The sequence below is a fragment of the Notamacropus eugenii genome, chromosome 4 (genome assembly GCF_028372415.1).
Source record: "Notamacropus eugenii isolate mMacEug1 chromosome 4, mMacEug1.pri_v2, whole genome shotgun sequence".
Classification (NCBI taxonomy): Eukaryota; Metazoa; Chordata; class Mammalia; order Diprotodontia; family Macropodidae; genus Notamacropus; species Notamacropus eugenii.
The window spans coordinates 447,014,835-447,034,194 of record NC_092875.1 but is presented as its reverse complement, the minus strand read 5'-3'; positions in this window follow the sequence as shown (position 1 = coordinate 447,034,194).

Here is a 19,360-nt window from a genome sequence, read left to right as displayed (position 1 = left end):
TTACCATTACTTGCAGCCCCAAAATCTTTTGTATTCATTACATAGATCAGGGACTTGGGGCAACTGCTATCAACAGAACTTTAACAGGAATAACAGAAAATAAACATATAAAACAATACCTTAGGCAACTGGTGTCAACAGAACTTTACAACATAACAGGGATTATACAAAATAAGCACACACAAAAAATCTTAGGGTGGGGATTGAGCACAACCACCCCATCATTCCCCCTTTGAACAAATGGAGCCAACAATCTTGGGTAAGGGATGAAGATCTCTTCTTCCATAGCTACTTCCTGCTGAGATCTGATGTAGAGCTGTCCCCACCCCAAGAGGTCCCATTCAAGGGGTCAGTTCTTTAGCTGGCATCCAGAGCTTAGTTGACACCAGGTCCAGAGGTGGCACATCACAGTAGTGAACAGGGGGTGACGACTGGCTCAAACAATCAGGTATCTGCAGGTGGAGGGTACCAAGCCTGCAGAAAACAAATCTTGCAAACAAGTTTAACAAACAAAAAGCCAAAAAGAAACAAGGAGACAGTAACCAGAAGCAGGGTAGGTAGGGTCAGTTGTGTTCTGGAGTCCATGAACCTACTATCATAACCTCATTCACTATTGTCTACTGTTGTCTAATTTGCAGTTTCAGGGTCATCATTCTGGTTAGAGGTATACTTTCTTTAATCTGAACTGGGGCCTAATCAACCTCCCATTCTTCTAGCAGGTGTGATGTAGCTGGATACAATGTTTCAGAATGACCTGCAGAAGCCTCTCCTACCACCCTGCTCAGTCTAAAATCAAACCTCTTTCCTTGATACATTTTATATAGTTCATTAGTTGGAACGCCATCTATTCTTCCAAAATCTACCCCTGCTCTCAACAGAGCAGCAAACAATTCTTTTGTCAATCTATTCTGACTTTGAATCCGCTGGCTGTTTACTCTTCTCTCTGGAGGAAATTTATCTTTTTCACTGATACTCACCATCCAAGGTACCAACAATTCTCTCATCCTTTGGGTGAACCGACTCAAAATATCTGTGACCTCCTGCTGAGTAAATACTCAATTACCTCCCCAAGCACTGTGGGGTCCCCCTGATTGTCATGCTTCCTTCTTAGTACAGAATGAACCTTACCCTCCTCATTTATTTCCTTCTCCCACACCTCAACCTGTGTTTGGGCCCTAATCAAGGCCAGCTTGGGCAAAAGCAGGATTTGCTTTCCTATTATTGACTTTTCACCACCTCCCATGAACCAAACCAACAACAGCTTTTTTTTTCCCACCAACTGATACTTTGTAGCTTGCTCTTCTAAAGGAGAGTTCAGCATAGAAAGCTTCTCTTGCAAACCAGTCAACTACCTTTCCATCTGATCTTTCTCCTCCAGAAGCTTATCCTTGCTTTTACACATAAATTGATAGCCTGTTAGCAAGGCCCAGCCTCTCCTACACAACCCTGCCATTTCTTTCCCTGGTTCTGTTGGTATTCTCTGCAAACATCTTTCTAAGTCTCTAGGTTTTCCCTTCTGTAGCCTTGGTTCCCATTCTTTTGCCAGGGAGAAATGAAGCAAATCCTCCCACCTTGGGACATCCATTTCTTCCTCTATCTCCTCTGCCTTTCTCTCTCCAAATAGAGGTCTGATATTTTGCCATCCCATCCCTGTTGCCATTTGCAGTGCCAATGATATTCACAGCTCCTTTGGTGGCCGTGAATATCCCAGCACAGTTCTGAATCGTGAAATACAACAAACTCTCCACATGGAAGACAGAACCAAGACATTTATTCAGATCCCAAAAAGCCAAATCCATCATAGTAATAAAAATCTATACACAATAACAATGCAGAGGACAATGCCATCCCCAAGCCTTCACCCAGTTCCATTAAACAAAATCACAAACAAGTTCTTTCACTCACACCAGCCAGCAGCCTGCTCACCTGCATCTGTCCTAGCTCTGACTAGACTCTGACCAATTTCCTTTCAGCTCTGCTCTAGCTCTATCTCTTCCTATTCCACCCATTCAGTAAACTCCTCCCACCACTGGCTCCATGTAACTCAGACTTCCATGTGACCCAGCAGGTCGTATGGGCATATTAATAAATGGGAAAGATCCCCCCCCCCATTTTAATTACCAATACAAGTGACAGGCCTAGAATCAGGAAGGCTCATCGCCCTGGGTTCAAATCTAGCCTCAGACACTTATTAGCTTAACCCTACTTGTCTCAGTTTCTGTATCTGTAAAATGATATGGAGAAGGAAATAGCCAACCACTCCAGTATCTTTGCCAAGAAAATCCCAAATGAAGTCAAAAAGAGTCAGACTGAACAATAACAATACATGATTATTCCATTTTATAGATGAAGAAACTGTAAAGTGGTTTGCCAAGTGTCACAAGGCTGTTTGAAGTATCATTTGAACCCCACTAACTCCAAGTTTTATTTATTACTATTTGTTAAAATGCTGAAGCAATACTGATTTAGACAAATGAAGTCCTAATGTGTTTGGCATAGTGGAAAAAAGAATTATATTTGTAGGTTCAACTTCTACTGCTAAGTAATAGCTCTGTGATTTTATTCAAGTTGATTCACCATTTTACCTTGTTTCTTTATTAGAGAAATGATGGTAAAGTAATAGATATTTGTTAAAGTTCTTTACCACTATAATCCTATAAACCCTGGGAATAAGATAGTCTAAGTATTATCTTCATTTAACGTATGAGAAAATAGCCTCTGATAAATGAATTAAATTTGGGGAAAAAATGACACTCAGTGATTACTTGCTGTTCCGTGGGGTAAAAGGAAGAAGATTCCTTTGTCTATTTCAAAAGATGCCTGCTAATTTGAGAGTTCAGGTAAACTTTCATTTTACTAAGTAAAGGTAAAATGAGTACAGAATCCCTTGGTCTTCTGCTCAGGTATATTTGACAAAATCCAAGTAAAAGCAGTTCACAGAAAAGTTCTGTTGAAGTCTGAGGAGATTCTTCTTAATATGGCAAGATGTAGGGCAGTCCTCTGGGTTTCAAGAAAATCATGGTGAAGGTGAAGGTACAGAGTTACTTCAAACTATTCATGGTCTGCATCAATGTAGCCTTGCTCTCAAAACTCAGTCACTGACTAAAATAGATAAAAAGTAAGCAAATGTTATTGCTAAAGGAATTGTCATTTACAATTTTTTTAAACTACGTAAAATATACCGTCATTTAATTTGATCATTTTCCTTCATAGAAACAATTTTAGGTTAACTGTCCTGCCCTCACTTGGTCTCTCCCTTTCACACCTGGTGAAGTCTTATGAGCATGCCTCTCTCTTGATATTTTTAAATTTTAGAAAAAAAGTGGAGACTTATAATCTCCTTTAGAAATGCTTAGGAACATGAATTAAAGACACAAGGATTATTCACTTTACATTTTGAACTTATGTCTCAGTTCTGTATGAAATTTTTTAATGGTTTTCATAAATGCAGACACTTCTGAAAGTTATCCATTTTTAAGGATCTGCTATATTAACTTCAGTTCACATTAGGTACCACTTCATAGATGCCATATCCGTTTCCATTCTTTTTATGATTACTGTTATCATAAAGTATTCTTTGGTTAGAATACAGTAAGGGAACTCTGTCCCATTTCAGAGAATCTTGACCTCTTTGAAGAAATCTTTTCCATTCTTTAAAGGGTCAACATCAAACAAGTCCTGTATTATTGGGTGCTAAATCATTGTTTAATTGTTAAAACATAAAAATATCAAATGTTATATAAAATACTTATTAATTGAAGCTATGGATGTAGCAATTTGATTCTTTTAGATATGTACAGGAATGCAATATAAATGTAATTTTTTAAACTTAGCAAATGAATCTTTGAATGAACAATGTGTGACACACATATCTGTACACTTACAAATTCACAGTTTTAGGGTTCTATATCTTTTTAGAGTTTAGAAGTAATTTATTTAGGCTTCCATCTAATCCTTCTTCCTCTACTTTCTATTATCTAGCATAAGTCACTTGCAATTCTAAATGTGATTGAAAATAAAATCTATTTTTCATAGCAGAGGTTGAGAGTTGCAGGGGAGCCTAAAACACTGAGACCTTGCTTACAATTCAGGCCTCTGACCTAAGAGCTCAATGGCACTGTTAAGTTTGGACTTGGTCATAATAAATATGGCCAAATTCATAGGTATAAATGGATTTATCTCAAGGGGTCAGGAAGGACAAAACCCCAAATTCTTTCTGCTTCATTAAAATTTAATGTAGTCATGGATAGTATCCTAAAAATTCAACTATATGATGGTCACCTTGAAAAATTAGGACTCAAGATGGAAAATTCTGTCCACATCCAGAAAAGAACTATGGAGTTTGAATGCAGATTGAAGCATATTATTTGTTCTCTCTCTTTTTTGTGTGTTTGTTTTTTCTTTCTCATGGGTCACAAGGAGATTGAGAAGAAATAGCTGTTTTCTTGTCCTAAATATTCCTGCTGGCTGACTCATTCCTTATTTTATCTCATTTGTTTTATTTTATGGCACTGGGTCTCCTCATGTCACCCACACCCTAAGTATATTGGCAACTTACTGAGAAAGGTAAAGGGATAACCATTTATATTAAGCAACTAGTAGGGTCTAAATCCTATGCTAAGCTTTTTATACATGCTATCCAATTGGATTCTCACAAAACCCAGAGATGTAGGTGTTAAAATTACCCCATTTTATAAATGAGGAAACTGAGGCAGATGGCAGTTGAGTGACTTGCCTAAGATCACATAGCTAGTATCTGAGGAAGAATATGAACGCAAGTCTCCCTAAATCCAGGACTGGACTATACCACTTTATTGTCTCCTGTTTTAACATGCTCTGTTTTTCTGACCTAGGCCAGTTTGCCCCTTTGTAGGCAGTTTGGTGGATTTCTGCTCCTTAGGGACACACCTACTTGGTTTTTACTTTAGTGTAGGTCAAAACTCCCCAATTCAAGAGGTCTACCAGCCTCAAATGCCCCAGCAACAGGAATTACAGCGCTACTATTGGCAGGCCCTTCCATACCTGACCATTCCCTAATTTATTTGATAATTGCAAATTTCTTCACCCAAAATGCGATTGGAAAACTTAATGCACCTTCTTTCCCATCACAGCAAAAGTAGGACAACTGGTCATCAGCAGGGGTCAGAAAAGATTGCTGGTTGTGAGATTGGTAGTGAGAAATATTTATGAGTTTACCAATAAAATCTAATTAGGTGTTTGAAAAATGTAAGGTCACTGAAACCTTTCCTTCAATTCTGAAGTGCTTTTAATAATTTATTTAATGGGTGAAACCAAAATGACAATCTAAAAAAGATTTACGTTGAACCCGTATGGCAAATCTAATCTAATGATTAATTAGGATATATGTTTTTGTTTTGTTTTGTTTTCTAGCTCTTAGTCAACTTACTACTAATCAGATTTGTGAAAAAATGAAATAATTCAATCAACTCTGTATCTATTCATTCCGGTTATAGTAATGGCCATATTTGAAACATCTTTTAAATATCTTATATTTTTCTTGCATGCAGTTTGTTTGTACATGATGCTTTGCTTCTTTTGTTTTTCATTAGATAGTGAACTCCTTCAAGACAGAGAATGTCTTTTGTCTCTTGGTCTTATGCCCTTAGCAATTAGTGGAATGTTCGGCATAAGGCAACCACTTGTTCAGTTGTTTTTCAGTCATGTCGAATCCTACATGACTTCACTTGCAGTTTTCTTGGCAAAAATACTAGAATCATTTGCCATTTCCTTCCCTACATCATTTCACAGTTGAGAAAACTGAAGCAAACAGGGTTAAGTGACTTGCCCAGGGCGGCACAATTAGTAAGTGACTTAGACCAGATTTGAACGCAGAAAGATGAATTTTCCTGATTCTAGACCCAACATTCTGCCCACTGTTTCACCTAGCTGCCCCATGGTAGCCACTTAATGGACATGTATTGACTATCTCTTCTACCATCTGACTTAGAATTCAGTCTGAAAATTAGCAAATAGCCACAGTGATAAACTTAACCTCATAGTCTTTCTACCCATTAATACAGAATTTCTAAAATGCTAAAGGTGACAACATTGCTACTTGTTTTTTTTTTTTCCTTTAAAGGAGTTTGACTAACATAACAGTTAAGAAACAATGTGTTAAAAGACTATCTTACTTTATGGAAAATAAAATGTTTCTGGCTGTCTTGATCAGACTGGGTAGTGCTCTCTACAATGTGTTGCACTCGTGGATTGCTCTAATTACATGGTCCTAATATGAATACAAGGCATTAATTTTATTTTACTTGAAATGATGACAATTTTTAATTTCAATTTGTCTTTTATGTTTTTTAATATTCAAGTCTATGAAGTACCATCTGAGTAGACATCTACATTGATGAAGTTAAATTTTTCACTCTGAGAGTTCCTCATAACTATGAAATCATGTTAGAACAAAAAAATAAATTTATTTGATAATATTAAGTAAGCACCTACTACATGTCAAGTATATAGATAGTTGGATGTCTTTAGACTCTCTCTAGCCAGACTGTTGTTTTTTTCTCTTTTTCTCCTACCTACCCTAAATGCTTTTTGGATAGTCTTTTCAATAGCTTGATCCATTTATGTTCACATTCTTTTTATGTTGTGAATGGCCAGAGCAGAAAACCATTAATTAATTCATGTCTAGAAAAGAAAATGCATTTATTCAAGTCCAAATGAAAAAGCAAAGAGCAAATCTTCCTTTCATAAATCAATTCATCACTTTGTGACAACATAAAATGTTCTTGCTTGATTTAGGAAATAGGTGCTGAAAGAAAACCTTCAATAATAAGTGGCTCAGGTTAGAGGGAAATATTGAAACGAAAACTTTCCTAACCCAGTTACTTCCAGACAGGTAAATTTTCCTAATCTCACTGGGAAAATTCACTCTCAATGAAACCACTGCAGCTTTAGCTAAGTAATAAAGCTGTTATAAAGCCTGGTTTCTGAGCTTTTCAATAGTTTTCAGAATATTGAAATATTTAATGAAGTTGATTGTAAGTTCAAAATATTACCTGACTTTTATTTAAAGTGGAAAATGGAATCTTTACTTCTACTACATCATTTTGACATTGATCACTGAAAATACAGTCTTGTAAACAAAGCAATATAAAACAATATTATCATTCTCTGCAACTAGGAGGAAGTAAAAGATGAAAAGAAACACAGGAAAAAAGTAAGTTTTCTGTGAATGTAAACATGTTCATTGAAATATTGTGAGACGAAAGGTAAAAAAAACGTTTCACATTCAAACGGACAGATATATAGATCAAGGAATATCTGTGCATTGACTTGTTAATGGTACAGTGGATAGAAGACTGGGCCTGGAGGAAGGAAGACCCGTATTCCTGAATTCAAATCTGGCCTAAGACACTAACTAGCTGTGTGATTCTGGGTTAGTCATGAAATCGTGTTTGACTCAGTTTTTACATCTATCAAATGAGTTAGAAAAGGAAATCACAAACAACTCTAGAATCTTTGCTGAGAAAACCCCAAATAGGGTCACAGAGATTTGGACATGACTGAAAAACAGTAATACATTTTCTTCAGGTGAATAATTTTAAAATAGTTATGTGAATCTGCATTCTAGATTTTTTTTAAAAAAGTTTTATTTTTCTTCTTTTCTCCATTTCCCTATCTTCAAGATTCCTTCTTTTATTTTTATCATGTAGTCAATTGTTTGCTTAGTTGAAACAACAGGATAAAAACATGAAATCTTCTTCCTCCTCAACTCCACATATTAGAATTCTCAATTTCTTACACAGCTCATTTCAAGTGCTGCCTCCTTCAAGAAGGTAGCTTTTTTTATGCTCACAATTGTCAATGCTTCACACTTGGACTTATTTGACACTTTTTATGTGCAAGCTGCTGTATTCTAAAATCATTCCTTCCACCCTCCCCCCAAAAAAATATAATAAAGTCCTTAAAATTAGGGACTGTTTCTTCCTTTGGCTTTTGTTTTTGTTTTTTTTTTGCTTGTTTTTGTCATAATATCTTCAGAAACTAGTCTCATATCTTACATAAGTAGAGGATAATAAAGTTTTGTCACATGAAAGGTAATCATATGTACTTTAAACACACATACATGCAATTAGTCATAGATTTAGAGGGGGAATGAATCTTAGAGCCCGTCAATTCTTACCCCTTCATTTTACAGAGAAAGAAACTGAGGCCAAGGGTGACACAAGTAGTAAGTGTCTGAGAGACAATCTGAACTTAAATTTGCTAGTGCCCTATTCTCTAGACTATATTACCTTTCTGTTAATCATTCACTAAACGTAAGTATCTACTATGTGTCAGGAAAAGTCCCAGGTGTTGAGCACACAAAGGCAAAAATGAAAAAAAAATTCTTATTATCACAGAGTTTGTATTCTATAGGATACCAGAACATATACATAAGTAATTATATTCAGATTATGTGAAAAATATATATGTATATAAGCATATTTTGGAAAAAGAGAATACTGGTAGCTGGGAGGAGCAAGAAAACTTCATAGTCTCACACAAACGTTTTGTCTAACCTATTCATAGGTATTGAAATAATATATTATTAGTAAATATTTGCTGTTGCGCCATGAAGAAAGATAGCCATAAGGTTGTTGTTCTATCAGTGCTAAGATCCAGAATTCTAATTTAATATAATTGAACTATTTATGGAAAAAAAGAAGCTGATTCATCTTTTTTTCCCTATGGAAAATATGAATTGATCACCAAAGTCTATCCTAGGCAAGGGGTAAAGAACCTGTGGCCTCAAGGCCACATGTGGCCATCTGGATCCTCATGTGTGGCCTTTTGACTGAATCCAAACTTCAAAGAACAAATCTCCTTAATAAAATAATTTATTCTGTAAAACTTGGACTCAGACAAAGGTTGCATCTGAGGACCTAAAAGGTAACACCCCTGGCCTAAACCCAAGTTCATATAAAATGACACTGGTTCCAATCTTCTTTGTGCAGGACTTTAAAAACAGAAGTGACAAATCCACATTTGGTGATACAGAGTGACCTGAACTGGGAAGTATGACTTAATGCCTCGCCATGGTCTAGATTTTGTCTTACCGTTTTTTGTCTTTGAAATATTCCTCAGCAATATCTTGTGCCAAAGCTTATTTTGGTAAAAAGATCATTTAACATAGGATTATATAGAGCATATTTAATGAGTATATATGGACATACGTACACGCATAGACATAGACGTATATAACACCTATGAAGGAGAGAGAGAGAGAGAGAGAGAGGAAACTTTGTCATGGAAATGGGGAAGGGCTTCTAGTTACTCATGCCACAATATTTCTCAATATTAATCTCTGAATATCCTTTTATTTCAAACTTATTTTCAAAGGACAAGGTAGAAAATGACAATAGTAATGAAGATGAAGTGAAAGACTAATTATTTTATCACTGGCTGGTAGGGAGGGCTGGTGCATGTAACTTAAATCTTTCTGTCACCAGTATTCATAACTAGTAAGGTTTAAATGCTAGATTTATGAGACTTAGTGATCCATCTCCATCATATGCTGGATGCTTTATTTGAGGTAGGTTCAGTGGAAACTTAATTTTTCATGTGACACAATCTACTGTATGTTAATCCATAAAATACTTCCCTTTCCAATTTCTTTTCTTTTGAATTGTACTGTGGTTGTACCTAACGTCTGTGCATTTTAGATAGGGACTTAAATGGTGATGATTATTAAAATTTTCTTTATGTTATCAATCTTTTCAAAAGCATTTAAACGTTTTTCACTTGACAATCAGACAGGCTTTCTGGTTGGTAGTAATTGGTGTGGCACAAATTCAACATGAATTTGTTTCCTAATTAGTAGATTTAACCTCATGGAAAAGGATGTTATTTTATACTAAAAGTTCAAAATTATATTTCAAACCCAGCACTTTCTCTAACATCAAATTAGCACATGACCTAAATGTTGAGTTGGCCCTAGTGAATTAATGTCACATTTAATGTGGAGAAGGCTTAATTGTAAACCTGTCCTTTGTCATATTTGTATAATTATTACTCTTCCCAATTAAGAAGATGAACACATCAATGAAGCTTTTTGTTTTAATTCCCTATGTTTGGATAATAATTTTGCTCGTTTCTATCAGTTAACAAAAACAATAAATTAAAGCCCTCAATCTAATGAGTAAATAAAAATGAAACTTTAAGAGTTTAATAAATGATCAGAAATGGCTGTTGTAAAGATTTATTCCAGACAGTTATATGCCCTAAGGTATGAACTTGTCAGGACTTACTAGCTAGAAATAATTATTTTTGGTCAGCAAGTCTTGAGAGCTCTGAAAAAAGGAGTAGTCTAGCATTTTAACCTTTCTCTTTTACTTTTTGTCCCAAGGAGAACAAGCTGATATATATGGGACAAAGGCATACTATCTTAATGTTAACCCAAATCAGCAGGATAATGACAGTAGCAAAAGAATTATTTTGAGTTGACAATGGCCTGTGGGCCTCAAAACGGTGGAAACCCTACATTCCCAATACTACTGTTTCTATCCGCAAGACAGAGCATTGGAATGGTCAATGATTGAACTAAATAGGCACATATAAACAGATTTATTGATAATCTTGAATTTAAATAATTGCTATACTGTAGACTAGCATTCTGAACAGTTTACCAAAATTATGCATCCCATAAAAAATAAACAGATGATTCAGTAATTAATTTGGAACCAGAAGTGTTTTTTTTTTAATTTTTACATTCCATTTTTTAAGCTATCTATCCTAAGAAACTTTGTCATGGGAATGGGAAGTAGTTTCTAGTTGCTCATACTTCAATATTTCTCAATATTAATTTCTGAATATCCTTGTGCAAGGATTCTAATGGAATTCGTTTAAATGGAATACATTTTATAAAATGAAAGAGAAATCTCTAAGTGCATATTTCATTTGGGACTAACAAAAGCCATCAAATGGGCTATCATGCCAGGACCATCATATGTCTAAATGTGTCATGATTAATCAGTGGGATGTGTAGCACTTGCCTAAAGGATAAGCTTTGTTTTCCACATAATAATGAACAATCTTACAACTGCCTGAAAAAAAGATATTTAGATGTAGATGCAATGACAGACATGACCCCCAAATTTGCTTTCCAACTAATCATTGTTTATTTGACTAGACAAATTACAGGTTTCCAGAGCTATTCTTTCTCATATTCTGTCATCTTAATGAGGGCAGCTAGGTAGTGTAGTGGATAGAGCATCAGTGCAGGAGTCAGAAGGACCTGAGTTCAAATCTCACCTCAGACTCTTGACACTCACTAGCTGAGTGACCTTGGGCAAGTCACTTAACCCCAATTGCCTCATCCTGGGTCAGAGTGAATATCTGGTCACTGGATTCAGATGACTCTGGAGGAGAAGTGAGGCTGGTGATCTGCACAGTCTTCCCTCACTCAAAAACAAAGTCATGTCATTATTTCTTTGAAAGCATGTTCTTCTTCAGCAATGAAGGAGAAACACACATACACACACATCTTAATGAAGCAGTCTCAAGACAGAATTTGGCAAAACTATGGAGGGAGTAAAGGGTGTTTTGTCCATTCCTCTGTCTTCTCCTTGCTAATCTTCCTTGCATAGTTCCATTTTTAGTATGTGCCTTGATGAAGAGAGCACCTCCATCTTCATCTTGATACCCTTCACATTTCCCTTAAATGCTCTCAGGTCAGCCTAATGTCACAGGCTCCTCCTCATGTTCCAGAGCTCTCTTGTTCCTCTCCCCACACTTTCCTCTCACACAGCTACTCTGTCTCTTGTCTCCCTGCCTTTGCATTGACTGATCCCTATCCCAAACCCTACTTTTTAGTTTCGTTGGCTTCTCTTAAGAGTCAGTTCAAGTGCCCCATCTTCCAGGAGACATTCCCTAGTCCCTCCAAGCATTTGTGTCATTTGCTCTGTAGATTACTCTGTAACTTTATAGTAATCTACTATAAAATAGTATAGTTATAGTATACTATAGTATGGTATGGTATGGTAATTTATCCCGTAGATTACTTTGTAACTTTATATTAATATATTATAGTATAGTAATAGTTTAGTAATAGCATGGTAATTTACCCTATAGATTGCTCTGTAACCTTATAGTAACTAGTAGAGCATAGTATAACAATTTGCTTGGTAGACTACCTGTAACCTTATACTACAGAATGGTATGTTATGGTATGGTATGGCATGGTGTGGTATGGCATGGTATGGTATGGTATGGTGTAGCATGCCATGGTACGGTATGGTATAGTACAGAATGGTATAGTATAGTATGGCATACTATACCACAGCAATATACTCTATAGATAACTCTGTAACTTTATAGGTTCTGATTTGTTAATGTCTTCTCTCCACCCACTTGCCTTCCACTCCCACACTAAAATGCACCCTTTTTGAGGGCAGGCATCTTTACTTTGTACTTGTATCTATACCTCTAGCACATATAGTAAGTCCTTAGCAAGTGTTCACTGACACATTGTTAAGTTACAAAGATTTTATTCTCCTTGGATAACCAAGCACTTGTATCTTTTTGTGTAAAATTGTGCTTTATTTTAAAACTTGCTTAATTTATTTTAAGACCCTTGCCCTACCCTCCAAAAAAGAAAGTCATTCTAACAAATATAGTTAAGTAAAACAAATCTATACATTAGCCATATCCACATTTCTCATTTTGTACTTTGTGTTGATCACTTTTCTGTGAGGAAATGGATAGCTTTCTCATCAGTTTCCTGGAATCACAGGAATCATTGCAATGATGAGGATTCTCAAGTCTCTCAAAGACAATTTTTTAAATGTTTTGCTACTGTATAAATCATTCTCTTACTTATCACTCCACTCGTTATCAGTTCATACAAATGTTTTCAAGCTTCTCTGAACAACCCCTCCCCCCAAGATTGTTTAGCTTAATAAAATTTAATTACATTTAAGTACTGTAATTTGCTCAGTTGCTCCTCAACTGATGGAGACTTCAACTAGTATTTGTATTCTTAACAGGGCTCTTTAATGCTGCGAACCAAAGGAGCAAGAGTAACTTAAGCTTCAATCATTCAAAAATCCATCATTTTATTGGTACAAATACTTCTTACATCTATGCAAACTCTCTCTCTTAGAGATGATTTTTGAAACACAATCAGGTGATGATCTTTGATTTTAGCTCATTCATCCTCATATGACAGACCGAAATCATTATCAGACTTGTAGTTGAACACTTTCACATAGTCATAGTACCTTCTCCTTGCACTATGGGTCTGCTAGTGAAACAAAATAGCCACTTTGTGAAAAAGGATGTATGGTGTTCATTCTGTAGATATGGAGTCACTGGCACATATGCCAGTGTCCAGAAAAGAGAAAAAAAAAACTGATTCCAGAACTCCATAGGAAAGGTATACTTTCTTACATAATCTCACAACACTTAACACAGATTTTATGCACAGTAGTTACTTATTAAGTGCTTATTAAATGAATTAATATTTTTATGTGCGGATGCTAAAAATATTCCTTTCAGTGGCCCCATTTCCTCAACTTGAAGTGAATAGTGGAGAGTTAGCAGGATGCTTGGAGAGTGTTAAGTACAGCCCTGAATTTATATAATCATTAATTTCCTTTATAAATAAGCGTAGTGATGAGTTTCCTGCACTTAACAATTTGTGTTGATAATTGACCAGATATTTAATAATATAGATAATATTATTATATATTAATTACATAATATATAATAATATAGACATAAATAGCTAATCAGAAAGCAGAAACTAAATGAAGGAAGAAATGGAGAAAAATGTTCAAAACACGTTGGACGCCATACTAAGGCACAATGCTTCATTTTTAGAGATACTGTGCCCTCTATATTCCAGAGAATTAAAAAAAATAATACAATAGTGCAGGTTTTTAGATTACATATTATTTTATTAAGTCAATAAACATTTAAGTAACTTGGAGTTGGTTCTTCATTTTCTTTTAATGTGACATTTATGTATTGCATCTAGTTCAAGGATGACATTTCTGTTTTGACATATGCAATTAAAATTTAAATACTGGACAGAATAAAATTAACACCTCAACCATGTCAACAGAAGTCAGGAAGAAAAATCGTAAATTCTCACTTGTTCTCTTTTAACAAGAGAAGCTTACTAAAAAGAGCTTTAATAGTTATCACATCTTTGATGTGGTGAATATTTAGTCTAGGGTTCTTCTAGCATCCTTTGAATCTGTTTGAAAAATATACCTTATATTAAATTTCTTAAACTATCTGTTCTAATCTAATTGTTTCCCATTATGTTTTGGTCTTTCAGATTAGAATTAGAGATACAGGAAAGAGTCAAAGTTACTGAGAAGAGGGAGATATTATGCAATATATCATGCAAACAACACATGGCATGTGTGCTGGACCTGCAGTCAAGAAGATCTGAATAACCTCATACACTTAATTGTATGATACATCTCGACCATCAAAAAACAGCAAAAACAGCAAAAACCAAAACCTTTCCATTAATCTCTCATGTTCTACTAGCTATCATCTATTATCTCTTTTACCTTTTGAGGCTAAACTCCTTGAGAAAGAAGAAAAATCAATGTCTCCACTTCCTCTCCCCTCATGCTCTTCTTATCCCTGTACAATCTGGCTTCTGGCCTCATTATTCAATGGAAATCACTCTCCAAAGTGACAAATTATATAGTTTTTTAAAATTATTTTTATTTCATTAAATATTTCCCAATTTTATGCAAAAAAATTTATAATCTTTTTTTTAAAAAAATTTGAAATCTTGGTGGTAAGGGCATCAGACAACTCTTCAGAAGGAGGTTGTAGGGTTCCCTTGGCCAGTACTGATTGTAAGATTCTGTAACTTTGACCATAGATAGACTTGTGTTGTAGTCCTGGTTTGCAGTCCCAGGACAAGGAGGAGAACTATTGTGCCAGAGCATGAAGTTGCAAGGGAGTGGGGATGATGCTCACAGAAAAGACTATTTGTAGTCTCTCACAGACCAGAGCACAAGCCAGGAGAGAAGCAAACCTAACTCTCCTTTAGATTATACCACCTTGGAAGAAATGAAAAACATGGAACCAGAGCCAGCTCTGACAACAGCAATACAAAATCCCCCTAAAATTGGAACAGTACTCCCTCCACCCCAGAAGTGGAGACCAATTTTAATATAAAGTTAAAAGCCAAGAAATAGACTAGAAAAAATGAGCAAACAACACAAAAGGATCCTTACCATAGAAAGGCATTATGGTGACAGGGAAGATCAAAATGCAAACTCAAAAGAAGATAACATAGTAAAAGTGGCTACATACAAAACCTCAAAGAAAAATGTGATTTGGTCTCAGGCCCAAAAAAGAATTCATGGAAAAATGTCAAAATAATTTAAACTGGAAATAAAAGAGGAAGAAGAAGAATTTGGAAATGAAATTACAATGATGCAATAAAATTATTTTTAAAAAGTAAACAGCTTGATAACACATACACACACACACACACACACACACATGCACATCAGAAGGAAACACCTTAAAAAACAAAATAGGTCAAATGGTAAAAGAGACACAAAAATTCAGTGAAGAATTCCTTGAAAAGCAGAATTGACCAAATGGAAAAGATATACAAAAATTCACTCTTTTCCCTCATATTCTCCAACATTTATCATTTTCCTATTCTGTCATATTAGTTTGTCTGATATGTGTGAAGCAGTACCTCAGAGTTGCTTTAATTTGCTTTTCTCTATTCAGTGATTTAGAGCATTTTTTCCATTTGACTACAAATAGTTTTAATTTCTTCATCTGAAAACTATCTGTTCATATCCTTTTGACCATTTATCAATTGGAGAATGACTTGTATTCTTATAAATTGATTCAGTTCTGTATATACTTGAGAAATGAGGCCTTTTTTAGAAACACTGGCTGCAAACATTGTTTATCAATTTTCTACTTTCCTTTTAAACATGGTTGCATGGGTTTTGTTAGTGCAAACCCTTTATAATTTAATGTAATCAAAATTATCCATTTTTCATTTCATAAGGTTCTCTGTCTCTTGTTTGATCATAAATTCTTCCCTTCCCCATAGGTAAACTATTTCTTACTCTTGCTTATGGTTTCACCCCTTATGTCTAAATCATGGAAACCCCACACTCCCCCAAAAGAAAAATCATGTACCCGTTTTTACTTTATTTTAGCTTAGGGGGTGTAGGAAGGGAAAGGAATAGAGGGGTGATAGAAGGGAGGGTGGTTGTGGGGAGGTGGTAGGCAGAAGTAAAACATTTCTGAGAATTTTCATGGTGAAAGAAGAGAGAAAATATAATAAACAAGGAGAAAATATTATGGGGAGAAATACAGTCAATAATTGTAATTATGAAAAAAACCATAGAAAGTTTCTCTGGTAAAGGCCTCAGTTCTCAAGTATATGGAGAAATGAGTTCAGTTTATAGAAATAAGAGCCATTCCCAGTTGATAAATGGTTTTAACTTCTTCCAAGAAATCTTTTTGTGCATGTGACCATTTGACATTTTTCTTTGAAAAAGGAGTTCCTTTACTTAACTTCACTTTTTTCCTCTGAATATGAACCCAGGTCTTCTCTATCCACATAGTAGTTGTCAGTGGATAGATTCTCCTTTGCTTGCTCCTTTTTATTTTGTTTTATTCAATTTTAGCAGCTTATTATTATAACCAGTTTCTGTTCCTCAGGTGTGGAGAATGGTTCCCCTGGCCTCAGGTCCTTCTGACTGTTATTTTCTGAACTCTATTGGGGGCCCCACTTCAGGTACTCCTCTCCATCCTTAAGTCATGGCTAGGGCCCCCAACCACACTGTCCTACAAATGCTCTTGCTTCCTGCCTTCCTTCTGTCCCAGCTGTGGCTGAAAATTTCAGATTTCTCCTCTTCTCTGAAACCAAAACCAGGGATGACTCCACTGCAAGTGCCCACAGCCAGAAACTGTGAAGTTGTGAAGCCACAGCCCTCTGCTACCATACTCACCTGGTATATACTATCTTTCTCTCCCACAGATTGTATCTGGTCAACACAGCTGGACCTGGCATCCTGAAAAAGCAGAGAGACCTTCAATCTTCCTCTACTACTCACTGTCAAGAAGTGAAAGTTCCTGAGATGAGGCTGTGGCCCAAGCCAGCTTTCTCTAGGGCTTGCTTATTGATTCAGCAGAGTTTACCTGTGGGGAGATATTTGCACTTCACTCAGTCCAAACCTCTGCCCCTGGAAGTCAGGGTCTTTCCTGAGATATTCTTAAATTGTCTTAGGAGAACAATTGCTTTACCCTGACTTTTATTTATTTTCGTTACTCTACATTCACTTTGAGGAGATGTTCTATCTTTTTTTGGTGGAATAAATTTGGAGAGCCTGGAATTTTTCTGACCTTTTCAGAATCCTCTCCTTGTTCACCTAGCAAAAACAATATTGTTACATTTTTATGTATATGTACATATACATGTGTGTATATTTGCATGTGTAAACATACAGAAATACACATATGCACATGTGTACATGAAATGAAGCAAAAGTAGCCAAAACATATGTGGAACATGTTTAACTTTGAAGGAATCACTGGACAAAATGTCTAGAAATGTGCTACTTGAATACAAATGACAACATAATTCTTGAAAATCACATGGAATATTGTATCCTTTTCCAGTGTCATCCATCTAGATATCAGGCATACGTATCAGACCTTACCTGGTTAAAAGGACATGTTTAAATAACATGGCTTCTATCATTAAAACATTATTTTTCAATGTATCTTTTCCTTGAAGAAAATGATAAAATTATATATTTAGCCTTAATAATTATAATCAGATGTTGGATATTCTTATAGAATGAAATGTATACATACAAAAAAAAAAGATGATTTGGTGAGTCTTACTTTGGGGGAAATGGTTAAGATTTCAGGCTTAATCAATAAATAGATTAAAATCTCTACTGATCCTCCAATAAATTCAGTGCATGAAGTTGCTAATAAATTTATTCGATGAAGTAAATGAGAATATACCTTCTAATTTGTTTTCATACTTAATTATCCATTTATTCTTTTGATTCATATGCAGTAACTTCATAATGTTGATTCCCTCTTGACCTTGGGCTTGTAACTGAATCCTGAGATCTGGCTTGTGGCCCAGGAATATGGAGAAAATTGTTTATATTAGCAGCAAGCTGCCTTGAGCTTCAAAGCTTTGATTTAACGTTATAACGGTACTAAAAGTAGCATAGCTTTCCCATGTATTCTCTATTCTGTTCAAATCCCTTGTCATTATAACAGATGTTTGGATTATTGTTCTGTAAACTATGTCAGAATTTCAATCTCTAGTATCTGTTTATTATTCTCCAAGGGTGATATTACAAATGTTCTCATGCACAGTTAATACTTGTAATACAGGCTGTCTTTTTCCCATAAAAGATCTCAACAGAAAGTTTTTATTAATCAGAGTAAATATGACTAATTTTAGAAGGAGTGTTTCTAGGTATATACATGAACAGAAGTTTCCAGATGAAAATGAACATCATCACTGACAGAAAGTTCAAATTTTAAAACAAAGCAAAAAACAGAAAAACTCAAAATCTCTTAAAGCCAATTAAATACCATAGAAAGATGTCATGATATATCTTTTTCTTTACAGAATGTGCAAAATTAAAATGAAAACTCTGCTATTATATTATTCGGTTTTCAGGGTATAAAAAGTCATTAATTTTTGTATTAAGTATATGACTGCAGTGTCTTACAAGGCATATTTTCTGAAAGAGCATATTTCAACTGCACTGATGTAGAGGAATGCAGTAAGATAATTAGACCGAGGGAACATAAACATTTCTTGAGAAGTCTCTGAGATGTAGGGGGAAGCAACTATCATTATTTATTACAAAACAGTACAGATAAATGTATACATTTATATACATGTGTACATATTATATATGTATGCACATGTATAATTATCATTCAAAAGTCAAAAATATTAGTTTTCTTCTGTTTTGAATGGATCATGGTAGTTTTTACAGAGATCAGAAATTTCCAAAAAGGACTTGATTCATTTGGAAATTGACTTGGGGCAAAATCTCTGAAACATCATTTAGTTCTTGAGAATATTTGTGCATATTAAATTCTTGTAGAGAATCAAAGTCAATAGGTACATAATCAATTGAGTCATATTCCAAGTGAGGTTATAAAGAGATTGACAATTTAAGAGATAAGCTGGCTGCATTTAAAGAGGAAGGGGCTTATAACTGAGATATATATATATATATACACATACACATATATATGTATATATATAAATAGTTACATATATACATATATATAGAAATAGTTACATAAAAATGACTTGCTTGTCTTGGACACTTCACTTTGTTGTTTCTACCTT